The sequence below is a fragment of the Theropithecus gelada genome, chromosome 9 (genome assembly GCF_003255815.1).
Source record: "Theropithecus gelada isolate Dixy chromosome 9, Tgel_1.0, whole genome shotgun sequence".
Taxonomy (NCBI): domain Eukaryota; kingdom Metazoa; phylum Chordata; class Mammalia; order Primates; family Cercopithecidae; genus Theropithecus; species Theropithecus gelada.
In genome coordinates, this window is record NC_037677.1 from 21,563,245 (window position 1) to 21,580,445 (window position 17,201).

The 17,201-nt window shown below is 43.9% G+C and overlaps 1 protein-coding gene across 3 annotated transcripts in view; it reads left to right on the forward strand.

Annotated features, from left to right (window-relative positions):
• The window catches only part of MPP7 (membrane palmitoylated protein 7), a 292,930-nt gene that overhangs the window by 20,919 nt on the left and 254,810 nt on the right, over window positions 1-17,201 (forward strand). For 2 of the 3 annotated variants that reach the window (XR_003121129.1, XM_025396588.1), the window contains exon 1: window positions 11,569-11,774. The exons of the other annotated variant lie outside the window; for it this stretch is intronic. The gene's annotated coding sequence lies outside the window, so the exon portion shown is untranslated. Of the gene's footprint in view, window positions 1-11,568; window positions 11,775-17,201 lie in introns of those variants that run through there. 3 annotated transcript variants of the gene reach the window in all.

The window sequence follows — 17,201 nt, forward strand, 5'->3', positions numbered from 1 at the left end:
ACACACCTGCCGTCCTAGCTACTTTGGAGGCTGAGGTGGGACGATCACCAGAGCCCAGGAAGTTCAGGCTGCAGTGAGCTGAGATTGTGCCACTGTACTCCAACCTGGGAGACAGAACAGACCCTGTCTCAAAAAAAAGTTGTTATTTGGCTATTTACAGAGCATAATTAGAACCTTAAATTATAAATATCATAAATCGTTCTTCTCTGCGGGGATATTAACCGCTTTAGTCAATTCTTCAGCTATGTGATGTATATCTTACATTCTTAAATTTGTCACTATTTAGGATGTCTCTTTTTGGTTACATTTTTATTTTATTTTATTTTTCTGAGACAGAGTCTTGCTCTGTCGCCCAGGCTGGAGTGCAGTGGTGTGATCTAGGCTCACTGCAATCTCTGCCTCCCAGGTTTAAGAGATTCTCTTGCCTCAGCTTCCTTAGTAACTGGGATTACAGGTGTGCACCACCACACCCAGCTAATTTTTGTATTATTTGTAGAGATGGGGTTTCACCATGTTGACCAGGCTGTCTCCAACTCCTGACCTCAAGTGATCTGCCTGCCTCGGCCTCCCAAAGTCCTAGGATTACAGGCATGAGCCACCAGACCTAGCCTGGTTTTATTTTCTTAATGGTGGAATTTGCACTCATATGTATCAGAGAGTTAACACTGTTAAGTTCCTTTGTTTTCTGCTCATATACCAGGGACGGGGAATTTTTGGATAGAGGTGCTAGTCAGGAGAAAGCTTTGAGTTAAGAAAATAGACACAATTAAGTGAAAGAGTCCCATCTTCTACAGTAACATCTTTGCTGGAAGTGAAGCCTGGGTCCTGGAAACATCCTCTTTGTGTGTACATCCTCAAACTGCCCCTCCTGCTGTGGGGGCCCTGTTTTCTATGTTGCTATAGCTCATCCTTGCAAGTTTCCTAATCTTCAATGCGGAACAAGGAATTAGTTTTCAAGTGGTGAGATAAGGAAGCTTCTGCTTTCCAGGTCAGCACAAATTAATTAATGCTGGCATAGTTTCTAGAATAACATAAGTGCTGCAAGAGTCACTGCTTGCGACGCTCCCTTGGGAGAACAACCTGGTAAGTACAAAGATGACTGAGTTTAATTAAATCTAAATTCTGAATGACTCATTTCACTATTTTTTTCTCAACGTTTCCATCACTGGCTTTCTTTCTGAATATAAAATGCTTATTCCAATTATACGTGTTATGAAGTGTTCACGTATTTTGTTCTGACATAATGAGTATGGCTGAAAAGTGATGAGACTGGTTTTTTTGGTACAAGGTAGAAGTGTTCTTAATTTATAATCATGTTGAGAGGTGAAGCCAGCTGGACTTCCTGGGTCAACTGGGGACTTGGAGAACTTTTGTCTTATAGGAGGATTGTAAAAGGCACCAATTAGCACTCTGTAGCTAGGATTGTAAAATGCACCAATTAGTGCTCTGTAGCTAGCAAGAGGATTGTAAAATGCAACCAATCAGCAGGAGTCTAAAAGTAACCAGTCGCAGGGAGGATTGAGAAAAGGGCACTCTGATGGGACAGAAACAGAGCATGGGAGGGGACAAATAAGGGAATAAAAGCTGGCCACCCCAGCCAGCAGCAGCAACCCGCTCAGGTCCCCTTTCATGCTGTGGAAGCTTTGTTCTTTCGCTCTTCACAATAAATCTTGCTGCTGCTCACTCTTTGTGTCCGTGCCATCTTTAAGAGCTGTTAACTCTCAACGTGGACCATCTCCATTCTTGAAGTCAGAGAGCCCATAAACCCACTGGAAGGAACCAATTCTGGACACAATGCCAGAAAAAAATTGATCATTTTTTAAAAAAGCTAAATGCAAGTTAAAAAAATTATTTTATAATCCCAACTTCAAGTACTATAGATAAGAACAGTATTTTCAAAGTATCCAAACAGGTTCAACTTACAGTTTTCTAGATATGGACAAGAAGGAGGATGGAGCATTATTTGCCATGAGAATCTCAGTGTTTGTGTTTGTGTGTGTGTATTAACACATCTATGCATTCTATTTAATTTTTTATTTTTGTAGAGATGGGGTCTTGCTATGTTGCCCAGGTTGGTCTTGAATTCTTGGGTTCAAGCAATCCTCTTACCTCAGCCTTCCAAGTTGCTGGGATTACATGTATGAGACACCATGCTCAGCTATATGTATATTTCGATCAAATGGACATATATATTACAGGACACAACTTGTTTGAATAATCAAAGACTAAATCACAAACAGGTAGAGGCTCCTCAGGTTAGCATACCAGCATTTAAGTAATTATCAGTCTCTTTAATGTGTTTTATTCAAGAAGTTCTTGGCTTTGTGACTGTAACACATATGGTCACATACTATGCTGGGGACCACATATAAATCAGTATAGAGGTATTTATGAGGTCGCTAGCAATCCAACTTCAGACACCCACACATCATGCTGTCATTCACACCCCTATGCCTCAGAGTTATTAGATCACTTTCAGTTTACATACAGAAGTCCTTGAGTATGCAGCCAGTTGCAAACTGCACGGAAAATCAATCTTGAAGGGTTGCCAAATAGACAAAAGTAAATATAATGGATCACAGTCACTGCTAATACTTTAGATAAATGTGTCTTGCTCAGGTAAAACTGGTTGATGACAACTCTTTCATTTTAAAATGAGTTCCAAATGAGTTAGTTCAGTAAATCTTCACTGGATTCTTGTTATGTCTCCAACCTGTAAGCCACTGGGGATCCCATGGTGAATAAGTCAAACAAAGCCCCTGACATTGTGGGGACAGTTTTATTTATAAGCAAGATCAAATCTGTAATTTTAGCTAAGAGAAAAATATTTTAGGTTGGTGCAAAATTAATTGCGGGTTTTGCCATTACTTTTAAGTGGCAAAACCTGCAATTGCTTTTGCACCAATCAAATATATTCCCCACACTTACAGACTTAGAATTCTGATAAGGAGTCTAAGAGATCAGTGAAGGGTAAAGTGGTTTATAGCTTTTTTCCAAAAATACTTGAGGGTCCTCTACCCTCACTAACAGGATCACTGCTGTAATGAGGTAGATCCAGGTGTGTGCATTTGGGGAGAGACTGTTACGAAGCATTGAATTAGCATCTCAGTGCTTGTATAATTTGAAAAGGCTCTTCAGGTAATTTTAATACTGTTGCAAATTAATGGTATAAGGAAATTAGTTTTTTCTCATGTTTGAGACGACTAATATGATTGTTCCTGCATATGCACATGTTTACGGTATTCTGAATGGTATATAATTGAAAGTTGCTGGATTCTGGGTGACTCATGATGGTACCATGGTAGCAACGAGTTTGTGTGACAACGTAACAGAAGGAGATGCAGGCATGAAGACAGAACGTGGGAAAGTGGAGCAGGAACCTGAGCTGGGAAGAACTGTCTGTGTGTTAGGCCATTATTGCACTGCTATAAAGGAATACCTGAGACTGGATCATTTACAAAGAAAAGAGGTTTAAGGCCAGGTGCAGTGGCTCACACCTGTAATCCCAGCACTTTGGGAGGCCGATGTGGGCTGCTCATCTGAGGTCAGGAATTCAACACGAGCCTGGCCAACCTGGTGAAACCCCATCTCTACCAAAAATACAAAAATTAGCCGGGTGTGGTGGCAAGCGCCTGTAATCCCAGCTACTTGGGAGGCTGAGGTAGGAGAATCGCTTGAACCCAGGAGGCAGAGGTTGCAGTGAGCCGAGATTATGCTACTGCACTCCAGCCTGGGTGACAGGGCAAGACTCCATCTTAAAAAAAAAAAAAAAAAAAAAATTTAATTGGCTCCCAGTTCTGCAGGCTGGATGAGCATGGCGCCAGCACAAGCTCAGTTTCTGGGGCGGCCTCCGGAAGCTTTTACTCATGGCGGAAGGGGAAGGCGGATCAGGCACATCACGTGATGAGAGCCGGAGGCAGGGTGTTGGGAGGGGAGATGCCACACACTTAACCAGATCTTCGAAGAACGCACTCACTGTCAGAAGGACGGCACCAAGCCCGGAGGGATCCTCCCCCACAACCCAAACACCTCCCACCACGCCCCACCTCCAACACTGGGGACCACAATTCAATGTGAGATTTTCAGGGGAAAACGTCTAAATGATATCAGGTTGTTAATGATAAGGTTCAATAGCCAAACACCATCAGAGACAAACCTGCGGTCTAACTTGGTTGGGTTTATGAGCTCCTAACAAGAGGGAGTGCTCCAGGGGACCCACAGAGGGTCTCACCAAGGGAAAAAGCAGGGTTCTTGTAGGAATTGGGAGAAGGAATTGGAAGGAAACAGTGTTGTGATTGACTGAAAGCAGAGCAAGGTTGTGAGTAGCATTTTTTTTTTTTTGAGATGAAGTCTCACTGTTGCCCAGGCTGGAGTACAGTGGTGGGATCTCGGCTCACTGTAGCCTCCACCTCTCAGGTTCAAGCAGTTCTCCTGCCTTAGCCTCCTGGGTAGCTGGGACTGTAGGCACCTGCCACCATGCTTAGTTAATTTTTGTATTTTTAGTAGAGATTGGTTTTCACCGTGTTGGCCAGGCTGGTCTCAAACTCCAGACCTCAGGTGATGTGAGTATTTTATTAACATTTAGTAATATTTTTATTAACATGAGTTCTGGTGTGACAAATTCAGAGTTTTGTTTCCTTGGAGACCATAAAGTTAATGGGAATGCTGGGTCCCCACATCTCTGAACTGAAGGCTGGAAATCAAAATTGCTTCCTTGGGTCAAGCAACCCTCAGGCTTGGATTGTCCAGGCAAGAGTGGGTGTTCCATTCTCATTGATCATCAAATAGCAGTTTCTGACTAGTTTTAGAGTTTTCCAATTTTCTTAGTCCTGTGTCCTTGGTATTAATTAACAATAGCAGTTTTTACAAATTCACATCAATATAGAAAAATGTAAAAGTTTTGACCAAAGCAGGAAGAGACAATAGATGTGAAATTCTTTTTTGTTGTTGGCCGTTGGCTTTTTTTTTTTTTTTTTTGAGACAGGGTTTCTCTGTTGCCCAGGCTGAAGTGCAATGGCGTGATCATCGCTCACTGCATCCTCGACCTCCTGGGCTTAAACAATCCTCCTGCCTCAGCCTCCTGAATAGCTGAGACTATAGGTGTGCACTACCACACCGAGATAATTAATAGGTGTGACATTCTAAAATAAGTTGTCAGAGTGAGAAGCAAATCTTCAAAGGAAATATCCTAGCCCCTGGGTGACTCTTAAAAGTGCCTCACCCAAAATAGGATCATAAAAGGGCACAGGAAGTGGAGTTCAGGAAATAATCTATGAAGATGTTTTCTCTGAAGAAAGCAATTCGATAACTCCTACTTCTTTGAGACCTTCCTCCTTGAACTCACTAGAGAAGCAGTGTCAGTAGGACCGCAAGGGCAACTTGATTTGTGTCCCCTGGTATTTGGAGACAAATCTCAAGCGGAGAGGCTGAAGGTATTGGCTTGAGGCAGCAGTGGGGCAGGTGTGGAGAAAGCGAGAGAACACTGAAGACCAGTCTGCACAGAGCCAGCTGCACTTTTACCACCCATGGGAGTAATGGATGAATGTCTGAAAGACCAGATAACAGCTGTTTGTTAGAGAGAGCTGGGCTGAAGGTGCTTAAATCCTGCCTACAAGGAACACCTAGAGAAGCCTAGAGACCATTTCCCTCCTTCCCCTGCAACAGGAGACTATAAAGTGGCTTGCAGGGAATGAGAAAGCAAGGGGAAGTGTTAGAGAAAATTGCATTGCTCGGGTCATGAGAAGTGGAGTCAGATGTTTCAAGTGCAGGTCTCTAAGAACCCAAGAAAGGACCCAAGAAGGAAGCGCACGTTTTAGTCATTGTCCAGGCTTGGAGAGCAACCCCTGCTAGCAACGCAGCAGTTAAGCATGAACTTGCTAGTCCTGGACTCTTCCCCCTTCTTTTTGCAACCTGAATTCGAAGGGGATTCTAGGGGGATAGAGAGAAGGATCCTTTCCTGCTTTTTGGCTGCATGGGACCCTTTCTGGGGAAGTGGAGGGAAAGTGTAACTGTGAATGAAGCTTGAAGTGTTGATCAATGGCATTTACATTAAAATTACAGCTGCATATTGTGATTTAAACTGACCAAATGATACTACCTGTGAGCCATCAGAAAAGTTTCAGGATCACCCAAGTTTTCATCCAGGGGTGGGGACAGATCTCCTCACACTGAATCCCTGTGGAAGGGATGGTGGCAGATCGAGGTTTGCCATCTGCTTCCCTTCACTCCTCTGTCCTGCTTGTTCTGCAAGCTGGTCTCATCTGAGCCCAGAGCAGCAGGCTAGTTCACTGACACTCACAGACTTGGCAGGAGCATTTACTCTTTAAATACATCAAGGTCAGGAGGTACACTTCAGACAGGGAAACAGGAAATTACTAGAAGACCTGAACAAGAGTGGCAACTTAAAACTGGAGGAGACAAGGGTACTAGGTGTCTGGAAGCCAACTGAAGTAGAAAGATTTCTAGAGAATGTGGGAAATTACCATCCAAGCCTTCGGCCTTGGCCTCTAGGTCTCCAGTTTACTGTAAACAACAGGTGAAGACTTTCAGTAACTAGAAATGAAGCCTCATTGACTGGCGATTGAAAATGTCGGGGGTGCGGCCGGGCGCGGTGGCTCAAGCCTGTAATCCCAGCACTTTGGGAGGCTGAGACGGGCGGATCACGAGGTCAGGAGATCGAGACCATCCTGGCTAACATGGTGAAACCCCGTCTCTACTAAAAAATACAAAAAACTAGCCGGGCGCGGTGGCGGGCGCCTGTAGTCCCAGCTACTCGGAAGGCTGAGGCAGGAGAATGGCGTGAACCCGGGAGGCGGAGCTTGCAGTGAGCAGAGATCCGGCCACTGCACTCCAGCCTGGGCGGCAGAGCGAGACTCCGTCTCAAAAAAAAAAAAAAAAAAAAAAAAAAAAAAAAGAAAATGTCGGGGGTGCAATGAATGCCTGTCTGGTAATCTGCCCAGTGTGTCTTCTCTGGGAAACCTCTGCTCATAAACAGGGATGGGCCCTGGCAGCCATATTGGTCCCCTGAAGCTCCCATCACCTATGATTAGGGTTAGGGTTAGGCAGGTGATTTAGTCCCTGTGGGTGCAGCTCTGGAACATCATTTCTCTGACACTGGGACATAGGAGCCAGGAAAGCTGGTTGTCAGAATAGGAGAACAGAGCACAGGTGTAGACAGAACATCTGCTATGGAGAAAAAATTCCACTGAGTTTCTCCTGGCTTTTCGGGTCTGGGATCTGGGTCTTCCTGAGGGCTAACTTATTTTTGCCCTTGGGTTCTACTATACATCTAATCTATCTATCAACTTTCTATTATCTATATCTATCAACTATCTATTATCTATCAACTATCTATTATTTATCTATCATCTATACTCTGTTGCCCAGGCTGAAAAGCAGTGGCACAATCTCTGTTCACTGCAGCCTAGAACTCCTGGCCTCAAGCAATCCTCCCACCTCGGCCTCCCAAATAGCTAGGACTACAGCTGCGTATCACCATACCTGGCTAATTTAAAAAATTTTTTTTTTTGAGACGGAGTCTCACTCTGTCACTCAGGCTGGAGCGCAGTGGCGTGATCTCTGCTCACTGCAAGCTCCGCCTCCCGGGTTCACGCCATTCTCCTGCCTCAGCCTCCCGAGTAGCTGGGACTACAGGCACCCGCCACCTCGCCCAGCTAGTTTTTTGTATTTTTTAGTAGAGACGGGGTTTCACCGGGTTAGCCAGGATGGTCTCGATCTCCTGACCTCGTGATCCACCCGTCTCGGCCTCCCAAAGTGCTGGGATTACAGGCTTGAGCCACCGTGCCCGGCCTAATTTTTTTTTAAAGATGTCTTGCTATGTTGCTCAGGCTGGTCTTGAGCTCCTGGCCTCAAGTAATCCTTCCACCTTGGCCTCCAAAAGTGTTGAGATTATGGGCGTGGGCTACTGTACGCAGCCTCTTCTATTTATATAATGAATTTCTGTCCTCTATTAGGGTGAAGAGATAGCTTTTCAGTGACTTTGAAGCATTGTGCCAAATATTTCAAATATTACATTTTAAAATCTTCTTACTTTTTTATTTATTTAGTTGCTGCAAATTTTGACTTATCTGTCACTAATCAGCTGGATGTACTGAGATACTTTGACATTTCCTAATACCTGGCACTTTCTCTTTCTGGCCCTCCATAGTGAGGGCTGGCTGTCTTCCCTTATAGGTATCTGCTAACGCTGGAGGCTCAACTGATAAAGACAGCCATGCCAAGAAGCAGACAGAAAGGCTGGGGCTAATAGAACAGATCTCTACTCCAGGGGCTTTAACTCTGTCCTAGTTCTGGTCAAACAGGATTAATACTGCTCACTGTTACTGTCCTAAAAGGATTGTCATGGTTAAAAGTGGGCATTTACTCTTTTCAGTGTCTTTTATTGCTGGAATAAAGGAGATAATAATACAAAACAAAAATCAGCTTGCTTCTCCTCATATTTTGCCCAGCTCCCAAGCATTCAGAATGTCGTTACTAATTAGACATTTGTTTTAACATTCTGGGTCCATCCAGGCTAGGCAAGCTTGTGATGTGGGGAAAGTTGACTCGTTATGCAATGGTCCCTATGGCTTTGCATTAGATCCCCTGCTCCCTTGCAGGCGCTGAATGCTCTTCTGTTGTTCTCTGGGTCTAGAACCCTGTCCCTTTTCTCTTGGATGGCTCCTACTGATTTTTCAGCTTATTCCTCATTTGCTGCAGGACAGTCTCCTTGGCCCCATAGTACTTTTGATTTCCCCATCATCTGTGCAGTAATAGTTTCTCTATAGATCCACCAGAGTCTTGTCTTATTCATTGGTATATCCACAGATCTAACCTATTCCTAGTAAACAGTAGGTTCTTCCTGGATCTATTCCTGATGGATTGGCTTAATGAATGAATGCTCATTTTACTGGTGACTCTGAAAAAGGAAAAAAAAAAATAATGATTTTACTCCACTATCAGCAACTTGATGTTGCCCCTGTGAGGAATCCTTGTAACAAAATACAAACTTCTTATCATTGCCTACAAGGTCCTCACCTCCTTCTCCAACCTGTCTAGTAGCACTCTCCTTATGCACCATGATACCCATGCTGGCTTTCTCTCTCTTCCTGCAATACATTACTTTTCTTCCTACTTCAAGGCCTTTGTTCTTGCTATTTTATCTGCCCTGGAGTTTTGCTAAGTTGGTGTTTTCTTATTTAGGTGGTGCCTCAAATCTTAGAGCATTTCTGTTAGATCATTTTTCCTTAAAGCATTTTTCTCCCTTCCCAAAATTAAGTGTGTCTGCCATCCCTCTGGTCACTGTTTTCTTCTTTGCCCTGATCCCAGTCTGCAAGTTCATCTTTTTATTGGATCATTGTCCATCTTCTACTGATAAAAATAGCTGCAAATCTGTCTTGTTCAAGGCTATACTCTGAGTGCTTAGTAGAATGTCTCGTTCATTGCAGCATCTAGTATTTGATAATATTGATTACATGTTTGATGAGTAAATGAAAAAAAGAATAATCTTAGACATAAATTATTTAATCCCAGTGAAAGAATGTTAGTGGTGGTGGAATTTCAGGTGTTATTGTAGAAGAAACTTTTGAAGGGTATTCCTTCCAGTTTGTTCATATTAGGCTAAGTTCCTCTTCTTTTCCTTATACTATGTAAAAATATTAGATCTCAAAACTATTTGCTCAAAGTACTTACTTTAGGACACATTTTTAGACTACAGTTTAGAATTACGGTTATTAGAAAGGTTTGGTAAAAACTCTTTTTGTGGCCGGGCGCGGTGGCTCAAGCCTGTAATCCTCAGCACTTTGGGAGGCCGAGGCGGGTGGATCACGAGGTCAGGAGATCGAGACTATCCTGGCTAACATGGTGAAACCCCGTCTCTACTAAAAATACAAAAAAAAACTAGCCGGGCGTGGTGGCGGGCGCCTGTAGTCTCAGCTACTTGGGAGGCTGAGGCGGGAGGATGGCGTGAACCCGGGAGGCGGAGCTTGCAGTGAGCAGAGATCACGCCACTGCACTCCAGCCTGGGAGCACAGCGAGACTCCGTCTCAAAAAACAAACAAACAAACAAAAACTCTTTTTGTTAGGCAACAAGGTTACTCTGTCCTCCAAAGAGCTTTACCTTATTCTCAGGAAGTAAGAGAGAAAAAATAATTTTTTGTCTTCTTTGTATCAGCTGTTTTGCCCTTACTTCTCTTTAAGTTTATGTTTACCTTAACATTCCTTTCCTTCCTTAGGTTTGCTATCTCCATTTTTCACTATTACGTAATTCACAGAGTTGCTGGGGTAAGTGCTTAATTTCAAATAGCCTGTTTTAGAACTTTGTGAGAATGACAAGAACAAACAGAACATTAAGGCAGCTAGAGAGAGTTAAGTGAGAATGGTCCCTAGGTGAGAAATGCTTCCTGCCTTCTCGGCTGACACCAGTTCTGGGGGATGTGTTCTGAGAGCTTATGCTAACTGCAGGTCATTGCTCCTTATCTCAATCCCCTTCCTCTCCCTTCAGCTTTCTATTCAAAATCTCTGATCACATCTTGAAGTGTTGTCACATTATTTTTTTTTTCTGATAATTCCCTCCATTAGCTGAGCTTTCCAATTTATATTACCTGATTTTTTTTTGTCTTCTGCTTTTTAAAACCCCTTTTTCTAAAGCTTTATTGATTGTGTACTTTGGATTCTAATTCTTCCTATCAGAGTCTTTCTTCAATTCTGTTTGCACTGTGGTGCTGTCTACATTATGTGTTGGTTACATGATAGGAAGAAGTATGGGGGCAGCTCGGTCACATCTGTAAAGTTCTTTAAGAGAGCTGAAGGGCGCTGATACCAGTTCACGTTTTTTTGGGTAGCCCTCAGATATTGAGCATGTTTACTGTATTTTCTTCTATTGTGAAAGAATCAGTTCTCTGAATTTCCTTAAAGTTTGTCTTTACCATTCTCCACACTCTACTTATTTTTCTATTTAAGATTTTTTTTTTTCTAATCATGTAGTACATGTTCAATATAGAACACAAAAAGGTAATAAGAAAAAAAGTCACCTACAGTGTCGCCAAAGGTGAAAACACCTTGTCCGTCTTCGTGCATAACAATATCCCTCTCAATCTTATGCAGCATTTTTAAACCTAGGAGACCTCTCCAAATCCAAACGAAGTTAAAGATTACGTTATTCACCAAGTTCATACTGAAATTAGAGAATCGCAGGAGTTTAAGAAAATGCGCATCTGGCGAATGAACCTGCGTATCCGGGGTTCTCTTCAGGGAGGTTGCCCGTCCATGAAACACACCCCAGCCTGCAGCCACCTGGGTGTGGGGAACCAAGGGCTAGCGAACCAGGCGGGCAGGGGCGGAACTTGCGGGGACTGCGGGTAGGAGGAGGAACTACAGAGCTGTCACCAATCAGAGCCCAGCTTTGGTTTCTCTTGCCGACCAATGAGGGAGTTCTGCTGGAGGGGCTGTCTTCAAGTCTGAGACGCCTACCGCCTTCGCAGCCTATCAGCAGGCCCCTCTTACCCCGCGGGCGGTGCGGCTCCGCTCCGCCCCTCCAACGTCGGCCCCGCCCCCACGAGGGTGGGGGCCGTGTTGGTTACTAGCAGGGCTGGAGGCGGGGGCCGGGCTCCCACTGGGCTCGTGCGTTCTGCGCCCGCCGCGGCGGTGCAGAGCCCGCTGGCTCCCGATTGTCCTCTGCGGCGGTGGCGGTCGCTGTCTCCTTGCCTCGGGGCCCGGGGCTGCAGGGGCCAGAGCGAGTGCGCCTCCTGCTCGCCGACCGCGGCTGCCCAGAGCAGGTAATGGGGCGCCGCTGGGGAGCGCCTGTCTGAGCCCCGGGCTAGGTGTGGGCGGTGGGTTCGGCCCCCGAAGCTGCTCCCAGAGCCGGCGACCGGGCCGAGCGGGGCCCCGGTCCTCCGGAGCCTCCTGCCGGCCTCTAGGCGCCTCAGCCCGGGAGCCCGCGGCGGGCACCTTGCGGGGAGGTGGGGGCGGGGCCGGGGCAGGGGCGGGGCCGCCTCGGGCGGGACCCTGAGGACCTCTGGAGACCCCTGGTGACTCGCGGGACTCCGGGCTGGGGCGGCGACGGGGCCGACCCAGGGCGGGGAGGACCGGCAGGTGGAGGGAGAACTGCGGAGTTGAGTCAGAGTCCGGCTCCTCGGGGAAAAGAACCTACTGAAAGGGAGCGATAAGCTGGCTGGCTTCTTTTTTTTTTCTTCCCCTAAGCCAGAAAGGCGTCTTCACTTGGGTCGTGTTAATTACATGTTTTCTGAGAACAGGCGTTTGGCCGTGTAATGCTGTCTACACGATAGCATTATTTATTTACTTATTTACTATTTAAAAAATTAAAAGCAGCCTTTCGCGTGAATCTGTGTGGGGGCTTTTGCTTAAGTGACAGGTAGACCCAGCCGAGTAACTCACCTTTGTCTGGGCTGAAGTGGGGAGCGGTGAAGTAGGAATGAGGGGGACGAGTGTTCGTGAGGAATGCCTGTGCAGGTTTGAAAGGATTGTGGGGGTGGGACCACTGTTTCTGTCACAGTGCCATGGGTGGGAGTAGAATTGTGATTTTTTTTTCTTTTTCTAATTTTTAAAAACAATATTCACATTAAAAAAGGGAGGGGGGCTTTCCAAAAACAGTCTCTGAACTCGAGGCTTTGGGGATGCACCTGCTAGTCAGGCAGTAATAGTTTGCAGGTAAATCCTGGGCTATTAATTATGTGATTTGATTTACTTATAAAGAAGTATCTTGAATTGTTGCTACCTTTCCTTTGACGTGCTCAGTATATTGCTTGTTTACAAGTGAATTGATGAAGGTCACTGAGTTTTAGCGGTAATGTCACAGCGATGGCCCTTGGAGAGCTTTCTATGCTCAGGTTCACTCAGGTTTTACAAAAACAGTATTTCCACTTAATTGTGAAGCTCTTAGCACTCTATCAATTATACAGTATGCCATCCTCCTACTCTTCTGAAGCAGGCTGTGCGTAGCATGTCCATTTTACAGGTATGTCAACTGAAAGCCCTGGAGATGAAAGGAATCCTGCCTCAGTTTACTCCTACTTTATTTTATACCTGTAATGGATGTAATCCAAAATCTGGGTAAGATTCCTGCCATCAAGGCAGCTTCTGCATACCAATTCGATCCCGTGTACACAGGTCAGAGGTGGAGATGGTTATTTTCAAGTAAAGGAATATTGTCTCTGAGGTTTTTCTTTCCATCTAGGTTGCTAAGCTAGTTTGAATTTCAGGTGAAAGGTAATTTTCCACATAGGCAAAACAAACAAAAGTTAGTAGTGCTGTGTGAAAATCTCTATTTTAAATTTTGGGAAGCTTTCCAAATTAGAGAACCTTATTCGTGTTTGCATCTCTAGCTCAGCATCGAATTTCGGTACCGTTTTTTGAATTGAATAGAAATAATTGATATGCAGAAGGAAAATACTAATGAAGTGAAGTGCATTTTGATCATGACTTATGACTTTGTTTTGAGAAGTGTTTACTGTACATTTATAGATGGGTTGAAAATTAATTTCTTGATTAGAATAACTCGACCAAAGGAGTTTGGGCTTTAGTGTGGGACAGGCTGAAATGGGTAGTTGGGAGTAATCTCTTGCATGATGTTAAGGCTTAGGGAATTCTAGAGAATTGTTAGGTTATGTTAAATTTACTAGTTATCAGGAACATGAAAATGTCTTATGGATTACTGAAGGGAACCCTTTTTTTTTTTTTTTTTTTTTGAGGTAGAGTCTCACTCTGTTGTCCAGGCTGGAGTGCAGTGGCTCATTGTGATCTCTGTCTCCTAGGTTCAAGCGATTCTCCTGCCTCGCCTCCCCAGTAGCTGGGACTACAGGTGCATGCCACCACGCCCAGCTATTTTTTTTTTTCCTGTATTTTTGTAGAGGTGGGTTTCGCCATGTTGGCCAGGCTGGTCTCGAACTCCTGACCTCAAGTGATCTGCCTGCCTTGGCCTCCCAAAGTGCTGGGATTACAGGCGTGAGCCACTGCACCCGGCCTGAATGTAACTGTTCTAATCATGAAGTTATCTATTGTTTTGTGGCTAATACCTCTGTTTCATATGTACATTTTAACATATTAATGTAACATATAAGGCAACTCTTACACGAGGCTGTCACTCTAGCCCTGCATTTATTTACTGATTTATGTTTTAGTGGCTTTATTTAACTTTTACTCTCCTGTCAAAATTTCTAGCACCCAAGCAAAAATTTCCATAAAGGAACTTTTATCATCTGTTGATTACACAGAAAATGAATCATTTATTCTCATAAGCCCAGCCCTCTTGCAGTGTGGGACACTGGAAAGATATTTTGGCTGTTTGTAAAGTATTTGCCGGTATTCTTACCTGAAGCTTTGACTCCTCCCACTCCCCCAATGGTTTTCAGAGTTTCTGTGACTTTTTTCTTTTTTTAAATTAATTACGACACTACCTGACTTCCACTAGATGGTGCACTGGGGGCTGCTTATTGGAGTTTTCAAACAGATTTTTGTTTTTCCTTGTTATAAACATTTCACTGAAAAAGATACAAAGGTACTGCAACTATTTCTCTCCTAATTGCAATACAGACAGAGTTGTAATGAATGACTTAAGTCTTGAGTTTTATTAGATGGGATCCGTTCAGAAGGAAAGGGTATTCCTTCACTTTGAATTAAAAGTGAAGGAATTTGTTAGTCAGGCTTGCTCTCTGAAGATACTGTGTTTTTTACAAACTGAAGGTTCGTTGGCACCCCTGCAAGTCTGTTGGTGCTATTTTTCCAATAGGTATGTTCATTTTATGTGTCTCTGTCGTATCTTGGTAATTCTTACAATATTGCAAACCTTTTCATTGGTATTCTATCTGTTATGGTGATCTCTGGTCAGTGATCTTTGATGTTACGATTCTAGTTGTTTTGGGGCTCCATGAACCACACCTGTATAATATGGTGAACTTAATTAATAAATGTTGCCTATGTTCTGATATCTCCACCAACTGGCCATTCCCCATATCTCTTCCTCACTCCAGGCCTCCCTATTCCCTGAGACACAACAATATTGAAATGAGGCCAATTAATAACTCTATGTTGGCATCTAAGTATTCAAATGAATGGAGAGTTGCATGTCTCCCACTTTAAATCAGAAAGCTAGAAATGAGTGAGCTTAGTGAGGAGGTCATGACAAAAGCCAAGACAGGCCAACATCTAGGCCTCTTGCACCAAACAACCGAGCTCTGAATGCAAAGGAAAGGTTCTTGAAAGAAATAAAAAGTGCTACTCCACTGAACACCCCAATGATAAGAAAGTGAAACAGCTTTATTGCTGATACAGAGAAGGTTTTAGTGGTCTGGGTAGAAGATGAAACCAGCCACAGCATTCCCTTAAGCCAGCAGAGCAAAACCCTAACTCTTCAATTCGCTGGAGGCTGAGAGAGGTAAGGAAGTTGCAGAAGAAAAGTTGGAAGCTAGAAGAGGTTGGTTCACAAGGTTTAAGGAAAGAAGCTGCTTCCCTAACATAAAAGTGCACGGTGAAGCAGCAAATGCTGATATAGAAGCTATAGCAAGTTATCCAGAATATCTAGCTAAGATCATTGATGAAGGTGGCTACACTGAACAACACATTTTCAGTGTAGACGAAACAGCCTTATATTGGAAGAAGATGCCATATTGGACTTTCTTAGCTAGAGGGAAGTCAATGCCTTGTCTCAAAGGCCAGGCTGACTCTTTTGTTTGGAGCTAGTGCAGCCGGTGACTTTAAGTTGAAGCCAGTGCTCATTTACCATTCCAAAAATCGTTAAGCATTATGCAAAATCTACTCTGCCTGTGCTCTATAAATGGAATGACAAAGCCTGGATGACAGTACATCTGTTTACAGCATGGTTTACTGAATCTGTTAAGCTCACTGTTGAGACCCACTGCTCAGAAAAAAAGGTACCATTGAACAGTGCTGTTCATTGACAATACACCTGGTCACCCAAGAGCTCTGATGGAGATGTACAAGGAAATTAATGTTTTCATACCTGCTATCACAACACCCACTCTGTACCCATGGATCTAGGAGTCATTTCAACTTTCAAGACTTATTATTTAAGAAGCACATCTTGTAAAGCTATAGCTGCCATAGATAGTGATTCTTCTGATGGATCTTGGTTAAGTAAATTGAAAACCTGGAAAGGATTCACAGTTCTAGATGCCATTAAGGGCATTTGTGATTCAAGGGAGGAGGTCAAAATATCAACATTAACAGGAGTTTAGAAGAAGTTGATTCCAGCCCTCATGGATGACTTTGAGGGGTTCAAGACTTCAGTGGAAGAAGTACCTGCAGATGTGGTGGAAATAGTAAGAGAACTAGAATTAGAAGTGAACCCTGAAAATGTGACTGAATTGCTGCAATCTCATTATCAAACTTGAATGGATGAAGAGTTGCTTCTTCTGAATGAGCAAAGAAAGTGGTTTCTTGAGAGGGAATATGTTCTTGGTGAAGATGCTGTGAACATTGTTGAAATGACAATGAAGGATTTAGAATATTCTATAAACTTAGTTAATTAAGCAGTGGCAGGGTATGATAGGATTGACTTCAATTGTGAATGAGGTTTTACTGTGGGTAAAATGCTACCAAAAGAGAAATCTTTTGTGAAAGGCAGAGTCAGTCGATGTGGCAAACTTCATTTTTTTTTTTTTGAGACGGAGTCTCGCTCTGTTGCCCAGGCTGGAGTGCAATGGCGTGATCTTGGCTCACTGCAACCTCTGCCTCCCAGGTTTAAGAGATTCTCCTGTCTCAGCCTCCCGAGTAGCTGGGATTACAGGTGCACACCACCACGCCTGGCTAATTTTTTGTATTCTAGGAGAGACGGGGTTTCACCGTGTTGACCAGGCTGGTCTTGAATGCCTGAGCTCAGGCAATCCACCTGCCTCGGCCTCCCAAAGTGCTAGGATTACAGGCGTGAGCCACAGTGCCTGGCCTCATTGTTTTCTTATTTTAAGAAATTGCCACAGCCATCCCTTCTTTCAGTAGCCAGCACCTTGTTAAGTCAGCAGCCGTCAACATCAAGGCAAAACTGTCCACCGGCAAAAAGATTTTGACTCCCTGAAGGCTCGGATGATCACTAGCATTTAAAAAAAATAATAAAGCACTTTAAAATTAAGACCTAATGCTATTGCCAGCATAATAGACTATGGTGTATGGTAAATATAACTTCTGTATGCACTTGGAAAGCAGAAAAATTTTTGTTGCTCGCCTTATTGCAG